Here is an 18,325-nt window from a genome sequence, read left to right as displayed (position 1 = left end):
GGAACTGGGATGTACTGGGATGTAATGGGACGGAACTGGGATGTAATGGGACGGAACTGGGAAAGAAGTGGTAGTGAACCGGGAGGGAATTGGGATGTACGGGGATGAACTGGTAGGGAACTGGGATGTACTGGCATGGAACGGGGATGTATTGGGATGTACAGGAACAGAACTGGAATGTACAGCAATGTATTGGCATGTACTGGCAGCGAGCTGGGATTTACTGGGATGTACTGGGAGGAAACTGGGATATACTGGGAGGAAACTGGGATATACTGGGAGGCATTGGGAGGGAAGTGGGTGTCAACTGGGACATTCCAGTTTCCTCCCAGTACATCCCAGTTCCCTACCAGTGCAGCCCAGTACATCCCAGTTCCCTCCCAGTCCGTCCCAATCCCCTCCCAGTACATCCCAGTTCCCTGCCAGTACATACTAGTTCCCTCCCAGTACATCCCAGTTCCCTCCCAGTTCCCTCCCACTACATCCCAGTACATCCCAGTTCCCTCCCAGTACATACCAGTTCCCTCCCAGTACATACCAGTTCCCTCCCGGTACATCCCAGTTCCCACCCAGTACATCCTACTACATACCAGTTCCCTCCCAGTTCACTCCCAGTACATCCCAGTACTTCACAGTTCCCTCCCAGTACATCCCAGTACGTCCCAGTTCCCCTCAGTACATAACACTTCCCTCCCAGTACATAACAGTACATCCCAGTGTCCTCACAGTACGTCCCAGTTCCCTCCCAGTACATCCCAGTTCCCTACCAGTACATCCCAGTTCCCTCCCTGTTCCTTCCCAGTACATAACAGTTACCTCCCAGTACATCCCAGTAGATCCTGGTACATCCCAAATCCCTGCCAGTTCCACCCGGTACAACCCAGTACAAGCCTGTACATCCTAGTTCCTCCACAGTACATCCCAGGGCATCCCCGCACATTGTAGTGCCTCCCAGTACATCCCAGTTCCCTCCCAGTACTGGGAGGGACCTGGGATGTACTGGGAGGGACCTGGGATGTACTGGGAGGGAACTGGGATGTACTGGGATGTAATGGGACGGAACTGGGATGCAATGGGACGGAACTGGGAAAGAAGTGGTAGTGAACCGGGAGGGAATTGGGATGTACGGGGATGAACTGGTAGGGAACTGGGATGTACTGGCATGGAACGGGGATGTATTGGGATGTACAGGAACGGAACTGGAATGTACTGCGATGTACTGGGATGTACTGGGAGCAAACTGGGATTTACTGGGATGTACTGGGAGGAAACTGGGATATACTGGGAGGCACTGGAAGGGAAGTGGGTGTCAACTGGGACATTCCAGTTTCCTCCCAGTACATCCCAGCTCCCTACCAGTGCAGCCCAGTACATCCCATATCCCTCCCAGTACATCCCAGTTCCCTCCCAGTCCGTCCCAGTACATCCCAGTACATCCCAGTTCCCTCACAGTACATCCCAGTTCCCTCACAGTTCACACACAGTTCACTCCCAGTTCCATTCCAGTACATCCCAGTACATGCCACTTTCCTCCAAGTAAACCCCAGTTCCCTCCCACTACATCCAAGTTCCCTCCCACTTCCCTCTAAGTACATCCCAGTACTTCACAGTTCACTCCCAGTACATCCCAGTTCCCCCTCGGTACATAACAGTTCCCTCCCAGTACACCCCAGTACATCCCAGTTCCCTCCCAGTATGTCCCACTACATCCCAGTTCCCTCCCAGTCCATCCCAGTTCCCTCCCAGTAAATCCCAATTCCCAACACTTTCCACCCAGTACATCCCAGTTCCCTCCCAGTACATACCAGTTCCCTCCCAGTACATCCCAGTACTTCACAGTTCCCTCCCAGTTCCCTCCCAGTACATCCCAGTTCCCTCTAAGTACATCCCAATACTTCATAGTTCCCTCCCAGCACGTCCCAGTACGTCCCAGTTCCCCTCAGTACATAACACTTCCCTCCCAGTACATACCAGTACATCCCAGTGTCCTCACAGTACATCCCAGTTCCCTCCCAGTACATCCCAGTTCTCTCCCAGTTCACTCCCAGTACACAACAGTTACCTCCCAGTACATCCCAGTACATCCCAGTAGATCCTGGTACATCCCAAATCCCTGCCAGTTCCACCCGGTACAACCCAGTACAAGCCTGTACATCCTAGTTCCTCCACAGTACATCCCAGGGCATCCCCGCACATTGTAGTGCCTCCCAGTACATCCCAGTTCCCTCCCAGTACTGGGAGGGACCTGGGATGTACTGGGAGGGAACTGGGACGTACTGGGAGGGAACTGGGATGTACTGGGATGTAATGGGACGGAACTGGGATGTAATGGGACGGAACTGGGAAAGAAGTGGTAGTGAACCGGGAGGGAATTGGGATGTACGGGGATGAACTGGTAGGGAACTGGGATGTACTGGCATGGAACGGGGATGTATTGGGATGTACAGGAACAGAACTGGAATGTACAGCGATGTATTGGCATGTACTGGGAGCGAACTGGGATTTACTGGGATGTACTGGGAGGAAACTGGGATATACTGGGAGGAAACTGGGATATACTGGGAGGCATTGGGAGGGAAGTGGGTGTCAACTGGGACATTCCAGTTTCCTCCCAGTACATCCCAGTTCCCTACCAGTGCAGCCCAGTACATCCCAGTTCCCTCCCAGTCCGTCCCAATCCCCTCCCAGTACATCCCAGTTCCCTGCCAGTATGTCCCAGTACATCCCAGTTCCCTACCAGTACATACCAGTTCCCTCCCAGTACATCCCAGTTCCCTCCCAGTTCCCTCCCACTACATCCCAGTACATCCCAGTTCCCTCCCAGTACATACCAGTTCCCTCCCAGTACATCCCAGTACATCCTGGTACATCCCAGTTCCCACCCAGTACATCCTACTACATACCAGTTCCCTCCCAGTTCACTCCCAGTACATCCCAGTACTTCACAGTTCCCTCCCAGTACATCCCAGTACGTCCCAGTTCCCCTCAGTACATAACACTTCCCTCCCAGTACATACCAGTACATCCCAGTGTCCTCACAGTACGTCCCAGTTCCCTCCCAGTACATCCCAGTTCCCTACCAGTACATCCCAGTTCCCTCCCTGTTCCTTCCCAGTACATAACAGTTACCTCCCAGTACATCCCAGTACATCCCAGTAGATCCCAGTACATCCCAAATCCCTGCCAGTTCCACCCGGTACAACCCAGTACAAGCCTGTACATCCTAGTTCCTCCACAGTACATCCCAGGGCATCCCCGCACATTGTAGTGCCTCCCAGTACATCCCAGTTCCCTCCCAGTACTGGGAGGGACCTGGGAGGGAACTGGGACGTACTGGGAGGGAACTGGGATGTACTGGGATGTAATGGGACGGAACTGGGATGTATTGGGAGGCACTGGGAAAGAAGTGGTAGTGAACCGGGAGGGAATTGGGATGTACGGGGATGAACTGGTAGGAAACTGGGATGTACTGGCATGGAACGGGGATGTATTGGGATGGACAGGAACGGAACTGGAATGTACGGCGATGTATTGGGATGTACTGGGAGCGAACTGGGATTTACTGGGATGTACTGAGAGGAAACTGGGATATACTGGGAGGAAACTGGGATATACTGGGAGGAACCTGGGAGGGAAGTGGGTGTCAACTGGGACATTCCAGTTTCCTCCCAGTACATCCCAGTTCCCTACCAGTGCAGCCCAGTACATCCCAGATCCCTCCCAGTCCCTCCCAGTACATCCCAGTACATCCCAGTTCCCTCACAGTACATCCCAGTTCCCTCCCAGTTCACACACAGTTCACTCCCAGTTCCATTCCAGTACATCCCAGTACATGCCAGTTGCCTCCCAGTTTCCTCTAAGTACATCCCAGTACTTTAAAGTTCCCTCCCAGTACATCCCAGTTCCCTCACAGTACATCCCAGTACTTCACAGTTCACTCCCACTACATCCCAGTACGTCCCAGTTCCCCCTTGGTACATAACACTTCCCTCCCAATACATCCAAGTTCCCTCCCAGTACATCCCAATCCCCTCCCAGTACATCCCAGTTCCCTGCCAGTATGTCCCAGTACATCCCAGTTCCCTCCCAGTCCGTCCCAATCCCCTCCCAGTACATCCCAGTTCCCTCCCAGTTCCCTCCCACTACATCCCAGTACATCCCAGTTCCCTCCCAGTACATACCAGTTCCCTCCCAGTACATCCCAGTACATCCTGGTACATCCCACTTCCCACCCAGTACATCCTACTACATACCAGTTCCCTCCCGGTTCACTCCCAGTACATCCCAGTACTTCACAGTTCCATCCCAGTACATCCCAGTACGCACCAGTTCCCCTCAGTACATAACACTTCCCTCCCAGTACATAACAGTACATCCCAGTGTCCTCACAGTACGTCCCAGTTCCCTCACAGTACATCCCAGTTCCCTACCAGTACATCCTAGTTCCCTCCCAGTTCACTCCCAGTACATAACAGTTACCTCCCAGTACATCCCAGTACATCCCAGTAGTTCCTGGTACATCCCAAATCCCTGCCAGTTCCACCCGGTACAACCCAGTACAAGCCTGTACATCCTAGTTCCTCCACAGTACATCCCAGGGCATCCCCGCACATTGTAGTGCCTCCCAGTACATCCCAGTTCCCTCCCAGTATGGGAGGGACCTGGGATGTACTGGGACGTACTGGGAGAGAACTGGGATGTACTGGGATGTAATGGGACGGAACTGGGATGTATTGGGAGGCACTGGGAAAGAAGTGGTAGTGAACCGGGAGGGAATTGGGATGTACGGGGATGAACTGGTAGGAAACTGGGATGTACTGGCATGGAACGGGGATGTATTGGGATGGACAGGAACGGAACTGGAATGTACTGCGATGTACTGGGAGCGAACTGGGATTTACTGGGATGTACTGGGAGGAAACTGGGATATACTGGGAGGAAACTGGGATATACTGGGAGGCATTGGGAGGGAAGTGGGTGTCAACTGGGACATTCCAGTTTCCTCCCAGTACATCCCAGTTCCCTACCAGTGCAGCCCAGTACATCCCAGTTCCCTCCCAGTCCGTCCCAATCCCCTCCCAGTACATCCCAGTTCCCTGCCAGTATGTCCCAGTACATCCCAGTTCCCTCCCAGTACATACCAGTTCCCTCCCAGTACATCCCAGTACATCCTGGTACATCCCAGTTCCCACCCAGTACATCCTACTACATACCAGTTCCCTCCCAGTTCACTCCCAGTACATCCCAGTACTTCACAGTTCCCTCCCAGTACATCCCAGTACGTCCCAGTTCCCCTCAGTACATAACACTTCCCTCCCAGTACATACCAGTACATCCCAGTGTCCTCACAGTACGTCCCAGTTCCCTCACAGTACATCCCAGTTCCCTACCAGTACATCCCAGTTCCCTCCCTGTTCCTTCCCAGTACATAACAGTTACCTCCCAGTACATCCCAGTACATCCCAGTAGATCCCAGTACATCCCAAATCCCTGCCAGTTCCACCCGGTACAACCCAGTACAAGCCTGTACATCCTAGTTCCTCCACAGTACATCCCAGGGCATCCCCGCACATTGTAGTGCCTCCCAGTACATCCCAGTTCCCTCCCAGTACTGGGAGGGACCTGGGATGTACTGGGAGGGACCTGGGATGTACTGGGAGGGAACTGGGATGTACTGGGATGTAATGGGACGGAACTGGGATGTAATGGGACGGAACTGGGAAAGAAGTGGTAGTGAACCGGGAGGGAATTGGGATGTACGGGGATGAACTGGTAGGAAACTGGGATGTACTGGCATGGAACGGGGATGTATTGGGATGTACAGGAACGGAACTGGAATGTACTGCGATGTATTGGCATGTACTGGCAGCGAGTTGGGATTTACTGGGATGTACTGGGAGGAAACTGGGATATACTGGGAGGAAACTGGGATATACTGGGAGGCATTGGGAGGGAAGTGGGTGTCAACTGGGACATTCCAGTTTCCTCCCAGTACATCCCAGTTCCCTACCAGTGCAGCCCAGTACATCCCAGTTCCCTCCCAGTCCGTCCCAATCCCCTCCCAGTACATCCCAGTTCCCTGCCAGTATGTCCCAGTACATCCCAGTTCCCTACCAGTACATACCAGTTCCCTCCCAGTACATCCCAGTTCCCTCCCAGTTCCCTCCCACTACATCCCAGTACATCCCAGTTCCCTCCCAGTACATACCAGTTCCCTCCCAGTACATCCCAGTACATCCTGGTACATCCCAGTTCCCACCCAGTACATCCTACTACATACCAGTTCCCTCCCAGTTCACTCCCAGTACATCCCAGTACTTCACAGTTCCCTCCCAGTACATCCCAGTACGTCCCAGTTCCCCTCAGTACATAACACTTCCCTCCCAGTACATAACAGTACATCCCAGTGTCCTCACGGTACGTCCCAGTTCCCTCCCAGTACATCCCAGTTCTCTCCCAGTTCACTCCCAGTACATAACAGTTACCTCCCAGTACATCCTAGTGATCCTAGGACATTTCAAATCCCTGCCAGTTCCACCCGGTACAACCCAGTACAAGCCTGTACATCCTAGTTCCTCCACGGTACATCCCAGGACATCCCCGCACATTGTAGTGCCTCCCAGTACATCCCAGTTCCCTCCCAGTACTGGGAGGGAACTGGGATGTACTGGGAGGGAACTGGGATGTACTGGGATGTAATGGGACGGAACTGGGATGTATTGGGAGGCACTGGGAAAGAAGTGGTAGTGAACCGGGAGGGAATTGGGATGTACGGGGATGAACTGGTAGGAAACTGGGATGTACTGGCATGGAACGGGGATGTATTGGGATGGACAGGAACGGAACTGGAATGTACGGCGATGTATTGGGATGTACTGGGAGCGAACTGGGATTTACTGGGATGTACTGGGAGGAAACTGGGATATACTGGGAGGAAACTGGGATATACTGGGAGGAACCTGGGAGGGAAGTGGGTGTCAACTGGGACATTCCAGTTTCCTCCCAGTACATCCCAGTTCCCTACCAGTGCAGCCCAGTACATCCCAGATCCCTCCCAGTCCCTCCCAGTACATCCCAGTACATCCCAGTTCCCTCACAGTACATCCCAGTTCCCTCCCAGTTCACACACAGTTCACTCCCAGTTCCATTCCAGTACATCCCAGTACATGCCAGTTGCCTCCCAGTTTCCTCTAAGTACATCCCAGTACTTTAAAGTTCCCTCCCAGTACATCCCAGTTCCCTCACAGTACATCCCAGTACTTCACAGTTCACTCCCACTACATCCCAGTACGTCCCAGTTCCCCCTTGGTACATAACACTTCCCTCCCAATACATCCAAGTTCCCTCCCAGTACATCCCAATCCCCTCCCAGTACATCCCAGTTCCCTGCCAGTATGTCCCAGTACATCCCAGTTCCCTCCCAGTACATACCAGTTCCCTCCCAGTACATCCCAGTTCCCTCCCAGTTCCCTCCCACTACATCCCAGTTCCCTCCCAGTACATACCAGTTCCCTCCCAGTACATCCCAGTACATCCTGGTACATCCCACTTCCCACCCAGTACATCCTACTACATACCAGTTCCCTCCCAGTTCACTCCCAGTACATCCCAGTACTTCACAGTTCCATCCTAGTACATCCCAGTACGCACCAGTTCCCCTCAGTACATAACACTTCCCTCCCAGTACATAACAGTACATCCCAGTGTCCTCACAGTACGTCCCAGTTCCCTCACAGTACATCCCAGTTCCCTACCAGTACATCCCAGTTCCCTCCCAGTTCACTCCCAGTACATAACAGTTACCTCCCAGTACATCCCAGTACATCCCAGTAGATCCTGGTACATCCCAAATCCCTGCCAGTTCCACCCGGTACAACCCAGTACAAGCCTGTACATCCTAGTTCCTCCACAGTACATCCCAGGGCATCCCCGCACATTGTAGTGCCTCCCAGTACATCCCAGGTCCCTCCCAGTACTGGGAGGGAACTGGGATGTACTGGGAGGGGACTGGGATGTACTGGGAGGGAACTGGGATGTGCTGGGATGTAATGGGACGGAACTGGGATGTATTGGGAGGCACTGGGAAAGAAGTGGTAGTGAACCGGGAGGGAATTGGGATGTACGGGGATGAACTGGTAGGAAACTGGGATGTACTGGCATGGAACGGGGATGTATTGGGATGTACAGGAACAGAACTGGAATGTACAGCGATGTACTGGGAGCGAACTGGGATTTACTGGGATGTACTGGGAGGAAACTGGGATATACTGGGAGGAAACTGGGATATACTGGGAGGCATTGGGAGGGAAGTGGGTGTCAACTGGGACATTCCAGTTTCCTCCCAGTACATCCCAGTTCCCTACCAGTGCAGCCCAGTACATCCCAGTTCCCTCCCAGTCCGTCCCAATCCCCTCCCAGTACATCCCAGTTCCCTGCCAGTATGTCCCAGTACATCCCAGTTCCCTCCCAGTACATACCAGTTCCCTCCCAGTACATCCCAGTACATCCTGGTACATCCCAGTTCCCACCCAGTACATCCTACTACATACCAGTTCCCTCCCAGTTCACTCCCAGTACATCCCAGTACTTCACAGTTCCCTCCCAGTACATCCCAGTACGTCCCAGTTCCCCTCAGTACATAACACTTCCCTCCCAGTACATACCAGTACATCCCAGTGTCCTCACAGTACGTCCCAGTTCCCTCACAGTACATCCCAGTTCCCTACCAGTACATCCCAGTTCCCTCCCTGTTCCTTCCCAGTACATAACAGTTACCTCCCAGTACATCCCAGTACATCCCAGTAGATCCCAGTACATCCCAAATCCCTGCCAGTTCCACCCGGTACAACCCAGTACAAGCCTGTACATCCTAGTTCCTCCACAGTACATCCCAGGGCATCCCCGCACATTGTAGTGCCTCCCAGTACATCCCAGTTCCCTCCCAGTACTGGGAGGGACCTGGGATGTACTGGGAGGGACCTGGGATGTACTGGGAGGGAACTGGGATGTACTGGGATGTACTGGGAGGGAACTGGGATGTAATGGGACGGAACTGGGAAAGAAGTGGTAGTGAACCGGGAGGGAATTGGGATGTACGGGGATGAACTGGTAGGAAACTGGGATGTACTGGCATGGAACGGGGATGTATTGGGATGTACAGGAACGGAACTGGAATGTACTGCGATGTATTGGCATGTACTGGCAGCGAGCTGGGATTTACTGGGATGTACTGGGAGGAAACTGGGATATACTGGGAGGAAACTGGGATATACTGGGAGGCATTGGGAGGGAAGTGGGTGTCAACTGGGACATTCCAGTTTCCTCCCAGTACATCCCAGTTCCCTACCAGTGCAGCCCAGTACATCCCAGTTCCCTCCCAGTCCGTCCCAATCCCCTCCCAGTACATCCCAGTTCCCTGCCAGTATGTCCCAGTACATCCCAGTTCCCTCCCAGTACATACCAGTTCCCTCCCAGTACATCCCAGTTCCCTCCCAGTTCCCTCCCACTACATCCCAGTACATCCCAGTTCCCTCCCAGTACATACCAGTTCCCTCCCAGTACATCCCAGTACATCCTGGTACATCCCAGTTCCCACCCAGTACATCCTACTACATACCAGTTCCCTCCCAGTTCACTCCCAGTACATCCCAGTACTTCACAGTTCCCTCCCAGTACATCCCAGTACGTCCCAGTTCCCCTCAGTACATAACACTTCCCTCCCAGTACATAACAGTACATCCCAGTGTCCTCACGGTACGTCCCAGTTCCCTCCCAGTACATCCCAGTTCTCTCCCAGTTCACTCCCAGTACATAACAGTTACCTCCCAGTACATCCTAGTGATCCTAGGACATTTCAAATCCCTGCCAGTTCCACCCGGTACAACCCAGTACAAGCCTGTACTTCCTAGTTCCTCCACAGTACATCCCAGGGCATCCCCGCACATTGTAGTGCCTCCCAGTACATCCCAGTTCCCTCCCAGTACTGGGAGGGACCTGGGAGGGAACTGGGACGTACTGGGAGGGAACTGGGATGTACTGGGATGTAATGGGACGGAACTGGGATGTATTGGGAGGCACTGGGAAAGAAGTGGTAGTGAACCGGGAGGGAATTGGGATGTACGGGGATGAACTGGTAGGAAACTGGGATGTACTGGCATGGAACGGGGATGTATTGGGATGGACAGGAACGGAACTGGAATGTACGGCGATGTATTGGGATGTACTGGGAGCGAACTGGGATTTACTGGGATGTACTGGGAGGAAACTGGGATATACTGGGAGGAAACTGGGATATACTGGGAGGAACCTGGGAGGGAAGTGGGTGTCAACTGGGACATTCCAGTTTCCTCCCAGTACATCCCAGTTCCCTACCAGTGCAGCCCAGTACATCCCAGATCCCTCCCAGTCCCTCCCAGTACATCCCAGTACATCCCAGTTCCCTCACAGTACATCCCAGTTCCCTCCCAGTTCACACACAGTTCACTCCCAGTTCCATTCCAGTACATCCCAGTACATGCCAGTTGCCTCCCAGTTTCCTCTAAGTACATCCCAGTACTTTAAAGTTCCCTCCCAGTACATCCCAGTTCCCTCACAGTACATCCCAGTACTTCACAGTTCACTCCCACTACATCCCAGTACGTCCCAGTTCCCCCTTGGTACATAACACTTCCCTCCCAATACATCCAAGTTCCCTCCCAGTACATCCCAATCCCCTCCCAGTACATCCCAGTTCCCTGCCAGTATGTCCCAGTACATCCCAGTTCCCTCCCAGTACATACCAGTTCCCTCCCAGTACATCCCAGTTCCCTCCCAGTTCCCTCCCACTACATCCCAGTTCCCTCCCAGTACATACCAGTTCCCTCCCAGTACATCCCAGTACATCCTGGTACATCCCACTTCCCACCCAGTACATCCTACTACATACCAGTTCCCTCCCAGTTCACTCCCAGTACATCCCAGTACTTCACAGTTCCATCCTAGTACATCCCAGTACGCACCAGTTCCCCTCAGTACATAACACTTCCCTCCCAGTACATAACAGTACATCCCAGTGTCCTCACAGTACGTCCCAGTTCCCTCACAGTACATCCCAGTTCCCTACCAGTACATCCCAGTTCCCTCCCAGTTCACTCCCAGTACATAACAGTTACCTCCCAGTACATCCCAGTACATCCCAGTAGATCCTGGTACATCCCAAATCCCTGCCAGTTCCACCCGGTACAACCCAGTACAAGCCTGTACATCCTAGTTCCTCCACAGTACATCCCAGGGCATCCCCGCACATTGTAGTGCCTCCCAGTACATCCCAGGTCCCTCCCAGTACTGGGAGGGAACTGGGATGTACTGGGAGGGGACTGGGATGTACTGGGAGGGAACTGGGATGTGCTGGGATGTAATGGGACGGAACTGGGATGTATTGGGAGGCACTGGGAAAGAAGTGGTAGTGAACCGGGAGGGAATTGGGATGTACGGGGATGAACTGGTAGGAAACTGGGATGTACTGGCATGGAACGGGGATGTATTGGGATGTACAGGAACAGAACTGGAATGTACAGCGATGTACTGGGAGCGAACTGGGATTTACTGGGATGTACTGGGAGGAAACTGGGATATACTGGGAGGAAACTGGGATATACTGGGAGGCATTGGGAGGGAAGTGGGTGTCAACTGGGACATTCCAGTTTCCTCCCAGTACATCCCAGTTCCCTACCAGTGCAGCCCAGTACATCCCAGTTCCCTCCCAGTCCGTCCCAATCCCCTCCCAGTACATCCCAGTTCCCTGCCAGTATGTCCCAGTACATCCCAGTTCCCTCCCAGTACATACCAGTTCCCTCCCAGTACATCCCAGTACATCCTGGTACATCCCACTTCCCACCCAGTACATCCTACTACATACCAGTTCCCTCCCAGTTCACTCCCAGTACATCCCAGTACTTCACAGTTCCATCCCAGTACATCCCAGTACGTCCCAGTTCCCCTCAGTACATAACACTTCCCTCCCAGTACATACCAGTACATCCCAGTGTCCTCACACTACGTCCCAGTTCCCTCACAGTACATCCCAGTTCCCTACCAGTACATCCCAGTTCCCTCCCTGTTCCTTCCCAGTACATAACAGTTACCTCCCAGTACATCCCAGTACATCCCAGTAGATCCCAGTACATCCCAAATCCCTGCCAGTTCCACCCGGTACAACCCAGTACAAGCCTGTACATCCTAGTTCCTCCACAGTACATCCCAGGGCATCCCCGCACATTGTAGTGCCTCCCAGTACATCCCAGTTCCCTCCCAGTACTGGGAGGGACCTGGGATGTACTGGGAGGGACCTGGGATGTACTGGGAGGGAACTGGGATGTACTGGGATGTAATGGGACGGAACTGGGATGTAATGGGACGGAACTGGGAAAGAAGTGGTAGTGAACCGGGAGGGAATTGGGATGTACGGGGATGAACTGGTAGGAAACTGGGATGTACTGGCATGGAACGGGGATGTATTGGGATGTACAGGAACGGAACTGGAATGTACTGCGATGTATTGGCATGTACTGGCAGCGAGCTGGGATTTACTGGGATGTACTGGGAGGAAACTGGGATATACTGGGAGGAAACTGGGATATACTGGGAGGCATTGGGAGGGAAGTGGGTGTCAACTGGGACATTCCAGTTTCCTCCCAGTACATCCCAGTTCCCTACCAGTGCAGCCCAGTACATCCCAGTTCCCTCCCAGTCCGTCCCAATCCCCTCCCAGTACATCCCAGTTCCCTGCCAGTATGTCCCAGTACATCCCAGTTCCCTCCCAGTACATACCAGTTCCCTCCCAGTACATCCCAGTTCCCTCCCAGTTCCCTCCCACTACATCCCAGTACATCCCAGTTCCCTCCCAGTACATACCAGTTCCCTCCCAGTACATCCCAGTACATCCTGGTACATCCCAGTTCCCACCCAGTACATCCTACTACATACCAGTTCCCTCCCAGTTCACTCCCAGTACATCCCAGTACTTCACAGTTCCCTCCCAGTACATCCCAGTACGTCCCAGTTCCCCTCAGTACATAACACTTCCCTCCCAGTACATAACAGTACATCCCAGTGTCCTCACGGTACGTCCCAGTTCCCTCCCAGTACATCCCAGTTCTCTCCCAGTTCACTCCCAGTACATAACAGTTACCTCCCAGTACATCCTAGTGATCCTAGGACATTTCAAATCCCTGCCAGTTCCACCCGGTACAACCCAGTACAAGCCTGTACTTCCTAGTTCCTCCACAGTACATCCCAGGGCATCCCCGCACATTGTAGTGCCTCCCAGTACATCCCAGGTCCCTCCCAGTACTGGGAGGGACCTGGGAGGGAACTGGGACGTACTGGGAGGGAACTGGGATGTACTGGGATGTAATGGGACGGAACTGGGATGTATTGGGAGGCACTGGGAAAGAAGTGGTAGTGAACCGGGAGGGAATTGGGATGTACGGGGATGAACTGGTAGGAAACTGGGATGTACTGGCATGGAACGGGGATGTATTGGGATGGACAGGAACGGAACTGGAATGTACGGCGATGTATTGGGATGTACTGGGAGCGAACTGGGATTTACTGGGATGTACTGGGAGGAAACTGGGATATACTGGGAGGAAACTGGGATATACTGGGAGGAACCTGGGAGGGAAGTGGGTGTCAACTGGGACATTCCAGTTTCCTCCCAGTACATCCCAGTTCCCTACCAGTGCAGCCCAGTACATCCCAGATCCCTCCCAGTCCCTCCCAGTACATCCCAGTACATCCCAGTTCCCTCACAGTACATCCCAGTTCCCTCCCAGTTCACACACAGTTCACTCCCAGTTCCATTCCAGTACATCCCAGTACATGCCAGTTGCCTCCCAGTTTCCTCTAAGTACATCCCAGTACTTTAAAGTTCCCTCCCAGTACATCCCAGTTCCCTCACAGTACATCCCAGTACTTCACAGTTCACTCCCACTACATCCCAGTACGTCCCAGTTCCCCCTTGGTACATAACACTTCCCTCCCAATACATCCAAGTTCCCTCCCAGTACATCCCAATCCCCTCCCAGTACATCCCAGTTCCCTGCCAGTATGTCCCAGTACATCCCAGTTCCCTCCCAGTACATACCAGTTCCCTCCCAGTACATCCCAGTTCCCTCCCAGTTCCCTCCCACTACATCCCAGTTCCCTCCCAGTACATACCAGTTCCCTCCCAGTACATCCCAGTACATCCTGGTACATCCCACTTCCCACCCAGTACATCCTACTACATACCAGTTCCCTCCCAGTTCACTCCCAGTACATCCCAGTACTTCACAGTTCCATCCTAGTACATCCCAGTACGCACCAGTTCCCCTCAGTACATAACACTTCCCTCCCAGTACATAACAGTACATCCCAGTGTCCTCACAGTACGTCCCAGTTCCCTCACAGTACATCCCAGTTCCCTACCAGTTCACTCCCAGTACATAACAGTTACCTCCCAGTACATCCCAGTACATCCCAGTAGATCCTGGTACATCCCAAATCCCTGCCAGTTCCACCCGGTACAACCCAGTACAAGCCTGTACATCCTAGTTCCTCCACAGTACATCCCAGGGCATCCCCGCACATTGTAGTGCCTCCCAGTACATCCCAGGTCCCTCCCAGTACTGGGAGGGAACTGGGATGTACTGGGAGGGAACTGGGATGTACTGGGAGGGAACTGGGATGTGCTGGGATGTAATGGGACGGAACTGGGATGTATTGGGAGGCACTGGGAAAGAAGTGGTAGTGAACCGGGAGGGAATTGGGATGTACGGGGATGAACTGGTAGGAAACTGGGATGTACTGGCATGGAACGGGGATGTATTGGGATGTACAGGAACAGAACTGGAATGTACAGCGATGTATTGGCATGTACTGGCAGCGAGCTGGGATTTACTGGGATGTACTGGGAGGAAACTGGGATATACTGGGAGGAAACTGGGATATACTGGGAGGCATTGGGAGGGAAGTGGGTGTCAACTGGGACATTCCAGTTTCCTCCCAGTACATCCCAGTTCCCTACCAGTGCAGCCCAGTACATCCCAGTTCCCTCCCAGTCCGTCCCAATCCCCTCCCAGTACATCCCAGTTCCCTGCCAGTATGTCCCAGTACATCCCAGTTCCCTCCCAGTACATACCAGTTCCCTCACAGTACATCCCAGTTCCCTCCCAGTTCCCTCCCACTACATCCCAGTACATCCCAGTTCCCTCCCAGTACATACCAGTTCCCTCCCAGTACATCCCAGTTCCCTCCCGGTACATCCCAGTTCCCACCCAGTACATCCTACTACATACCAGTTCCCTCCCAGTTCACTCCCAGTACATCCCAGTACTTCACAGTTCCCTCCCAGTACATCCCAGTACGTCCCAGTTCCCCTCAGTACATAACACTTCCCTCCCAGTACATAACAGTACATCCCAGTGTCCTCACAGTACGTCCCAGTTCCCTCACAGTACATCCCAGTTCCCTACCAGTACATCCCAGTTCCCTCCCTGTTCCTTCCCAGTACATAACAGTTACCTCCCAGTACATCCCAGTACATCCTGGTACATCCCAAATCCCTGCCAGTTCCACCCGGTACAACCCAGTACAAGCCTGTACATCCCAGTTCCTCCACAGTACATCCCAGGGCATCCCCGCACATTGTAGTGCCTCCCAGTACATCTCAGTGCCCTCCCAGTACTGGGAGGGAACTGGGATGTACTGGGAGGGACCTGGGATGTACTGGGAGGGAACTGGGATGTGCTGGGATGTAATGGGACGGAACTGGGATGTAATGGGACGGAACTGGGAAAGAAGTGGTAGTGAACCGGGAGGGAATTGGGATGCACGGGGATGAACTGGTAGGGAACTGGGATGTACTGGCATGGAACGGGGATGTATTGGGATGTACAGGAACGGAACTGGAATGTACTGGGATGTACTGGGAGCAAACTGGGATTTACTGGGATGTACTGGGAGGAAACTGGGATATACTGGGAGGCACTGGGAGGGAAGTGGGTGTCAACTGGGACATTCCAGTTTCCTCCCAGTACATCCCAGTTCCCTACCAGTGCAGCCCAGTACATCCCAGATCCCTCCCAGTACATCCCAGTTCCCTCCCAGTCCGTCCCAGTACATCCCAGTACATCCCAGTTCCCTCACAGTACATCCCAGTTCCCTCACAGTTCACACACAGTTCACTCCCAGTTCCATTCCAGTACATCCCAGTACATGCCACTTTCCTCCAAGTAAACCCCAGTTCCCTCCCACTACATCCAAGTTCCCTCCCACTTCCCTCTAAGTACATCCCAGTACTTCACAGTTCACTCCCAGTACATCCCAGTTCCCCCTCGGTACATAACAGTTCCCTCCCAGTACACCCCAGTACATCCCAGTTCCCTCACAGTATGTCCCACTACATCCCAGTTCCCTCCCAGTCCATCCCAGTTCCCTCCCAGTAAATCCCAATTCCCAACACTTTCCACCCAGTTCATCCCAGTTCCCTCCCAGTACATCCCAGTTCCCTCTAAGTACATCCCAGTACTTCACAGTTCCCTCCCAGTTCACTCCCAGTTCCCTCCCAGTACATCCCAGTTCCCTCTAAGTACATCCCAATACTTCATAGTTCCCTCCCAGCACGTCCCAGTACGTCCCAGTTCCCCTCAGTACATAACACTTCCCTCCCAGTACATACCAGTACATCCCAGTGTCCTCACAGTACGTCCCAGTTCCCTCACAGTACATCCCAGTTCTCTCCCAGTTCACTCCCAGTACATAACAGTTACCTCCCAGTACATCCCAGTACATCCCAGTAGATCCTGGTACATCCCAAATCCCTGCCAGTTCCACCCGGTACAACCGAGTACAAGCCTGTACTTCCTAGTTCCTCCACAGTACATCCCAGGGCATCCCCGCACATTGTAGTGCCTCCCAGTACATCCCAGTTCCCTCCCAGTACTGGGAGGGACCTGGGAGGGAACTGGGACGTACTGGGAGGGAACTGGGATGTACTGGGATGTAATGGGACGGAACTGGGATGTATTGGGAGGCACTGGGAAAGAAGTGGTAGTGAACCGGGAGGGAACTGGGATGTACGGGGATGAACTGGTAGGAAACTGGGATGTACTGGCATGGAACGGGGATGTATTGGGATGTACAGGAACAGAACTGGAATGTACAGCGATGTATTGGCATGTACTGGGAGCGAACTGGGATTTACTGGGATGTACTGGGAGGAAACTGGGATATACTGGGAGGAAACTGGGATATACTGGGAGGAACCTGGGAGGGAAGTGGGTGTCAACTGGGACATTCCAGTTTCCTCCCAGTACATCCCAGTTCCCTACCAGTGCAGCCCAGTACATCCCAGATCCCTCCCAGTCCCTCCCAGTACATCCCAGTACATCCCAGTTCCCTCACAGTACATCCCAGTTCCCTCCCAGTTCACACACAGTTCACTCTCAGTTCCATTCCAGTACATCCCAGTACATGCCAGTTGCCTCCCAGTTTCATCTAAGTACATCCCAGTACTTTAAAGTTCCCTCCCAGTACATCCCAGTTCCCTCACAGTACATCCCAGTACTTCACAGTTCGCTCCCACTACATCCCAGTACGTCCCAGTTCCCCCTTGGTACATAACACTTCCCTCCCAATACATCCAAGTTCCCTCCCAGTACATCCCAATCCCCTCCCAGTACATCCCAGTTCCCTGCCAGTATGTCCCAGTACATCCCAGTTCCCTCCCAGTACATACCAGTTCCCTCCCAGTACATCCCAGTTCCCTCCCAGTTCCCTCCCACTACATCCCAGTTCCCTCCCAGTACATACCAGTTCCCTCCCAGTACATCCCAGTACATCCTGGTACATCCCAGTTCCCACCCAGTACATCCTACTACATACCAGTTCCCTCCCAGTTCACTCCCAGTACATCCCAGTACTTCACAGTTCCCTCCCAGTACATCCCAGTACGCACCAGTTCCCCTCAGTACATAACACTTCCCTCCCAGTACATAACAGTACATCCCAGTGTCCTCACGGTACGTCCCAGTTCCCTCACAGTACATCCCAGTTCCCTACCAGTACATCCCAGTTCCCTCCCAGTTCACTCCCAGTACATAACAGTTACCTCCCAGTACATCCCAGTACATCCCAGTAGATCCCAGTACATCCCAAATCCCTGCCAGTTCCACCCGGTACAACCCAGTACAAGCCTGTACATCCTAGTTCCTCCACAGTACATCCCAGGGCATCCCCGCACATTGTAGTGCCTCCCAGTACATCCCAGTTCCCTCCCAGTACTGGGAGGGACCTGGGATGTACT

The sequence above is a fragment of the Phalacrocorax aristotelis genome, unplaced genomic scaffold, assembly GCF_949628215.1.
Source record: "Phalacrocorax aristotelis unplaced genomic scaffold, bGulAri2.1 scaffold_64, whole genome shotgun sequence".
NCBI lineage: Eukaryota > Metazoa > Chordata > Aves > Suliformes > Phalacrocoracidae > Phalacrocorax > Phalacrocorax aristotelis.
The sequence above is the reverse complement of the archived record's forward strand: the minus strand, read 5'-3'. Positions refer to the sequence as shown.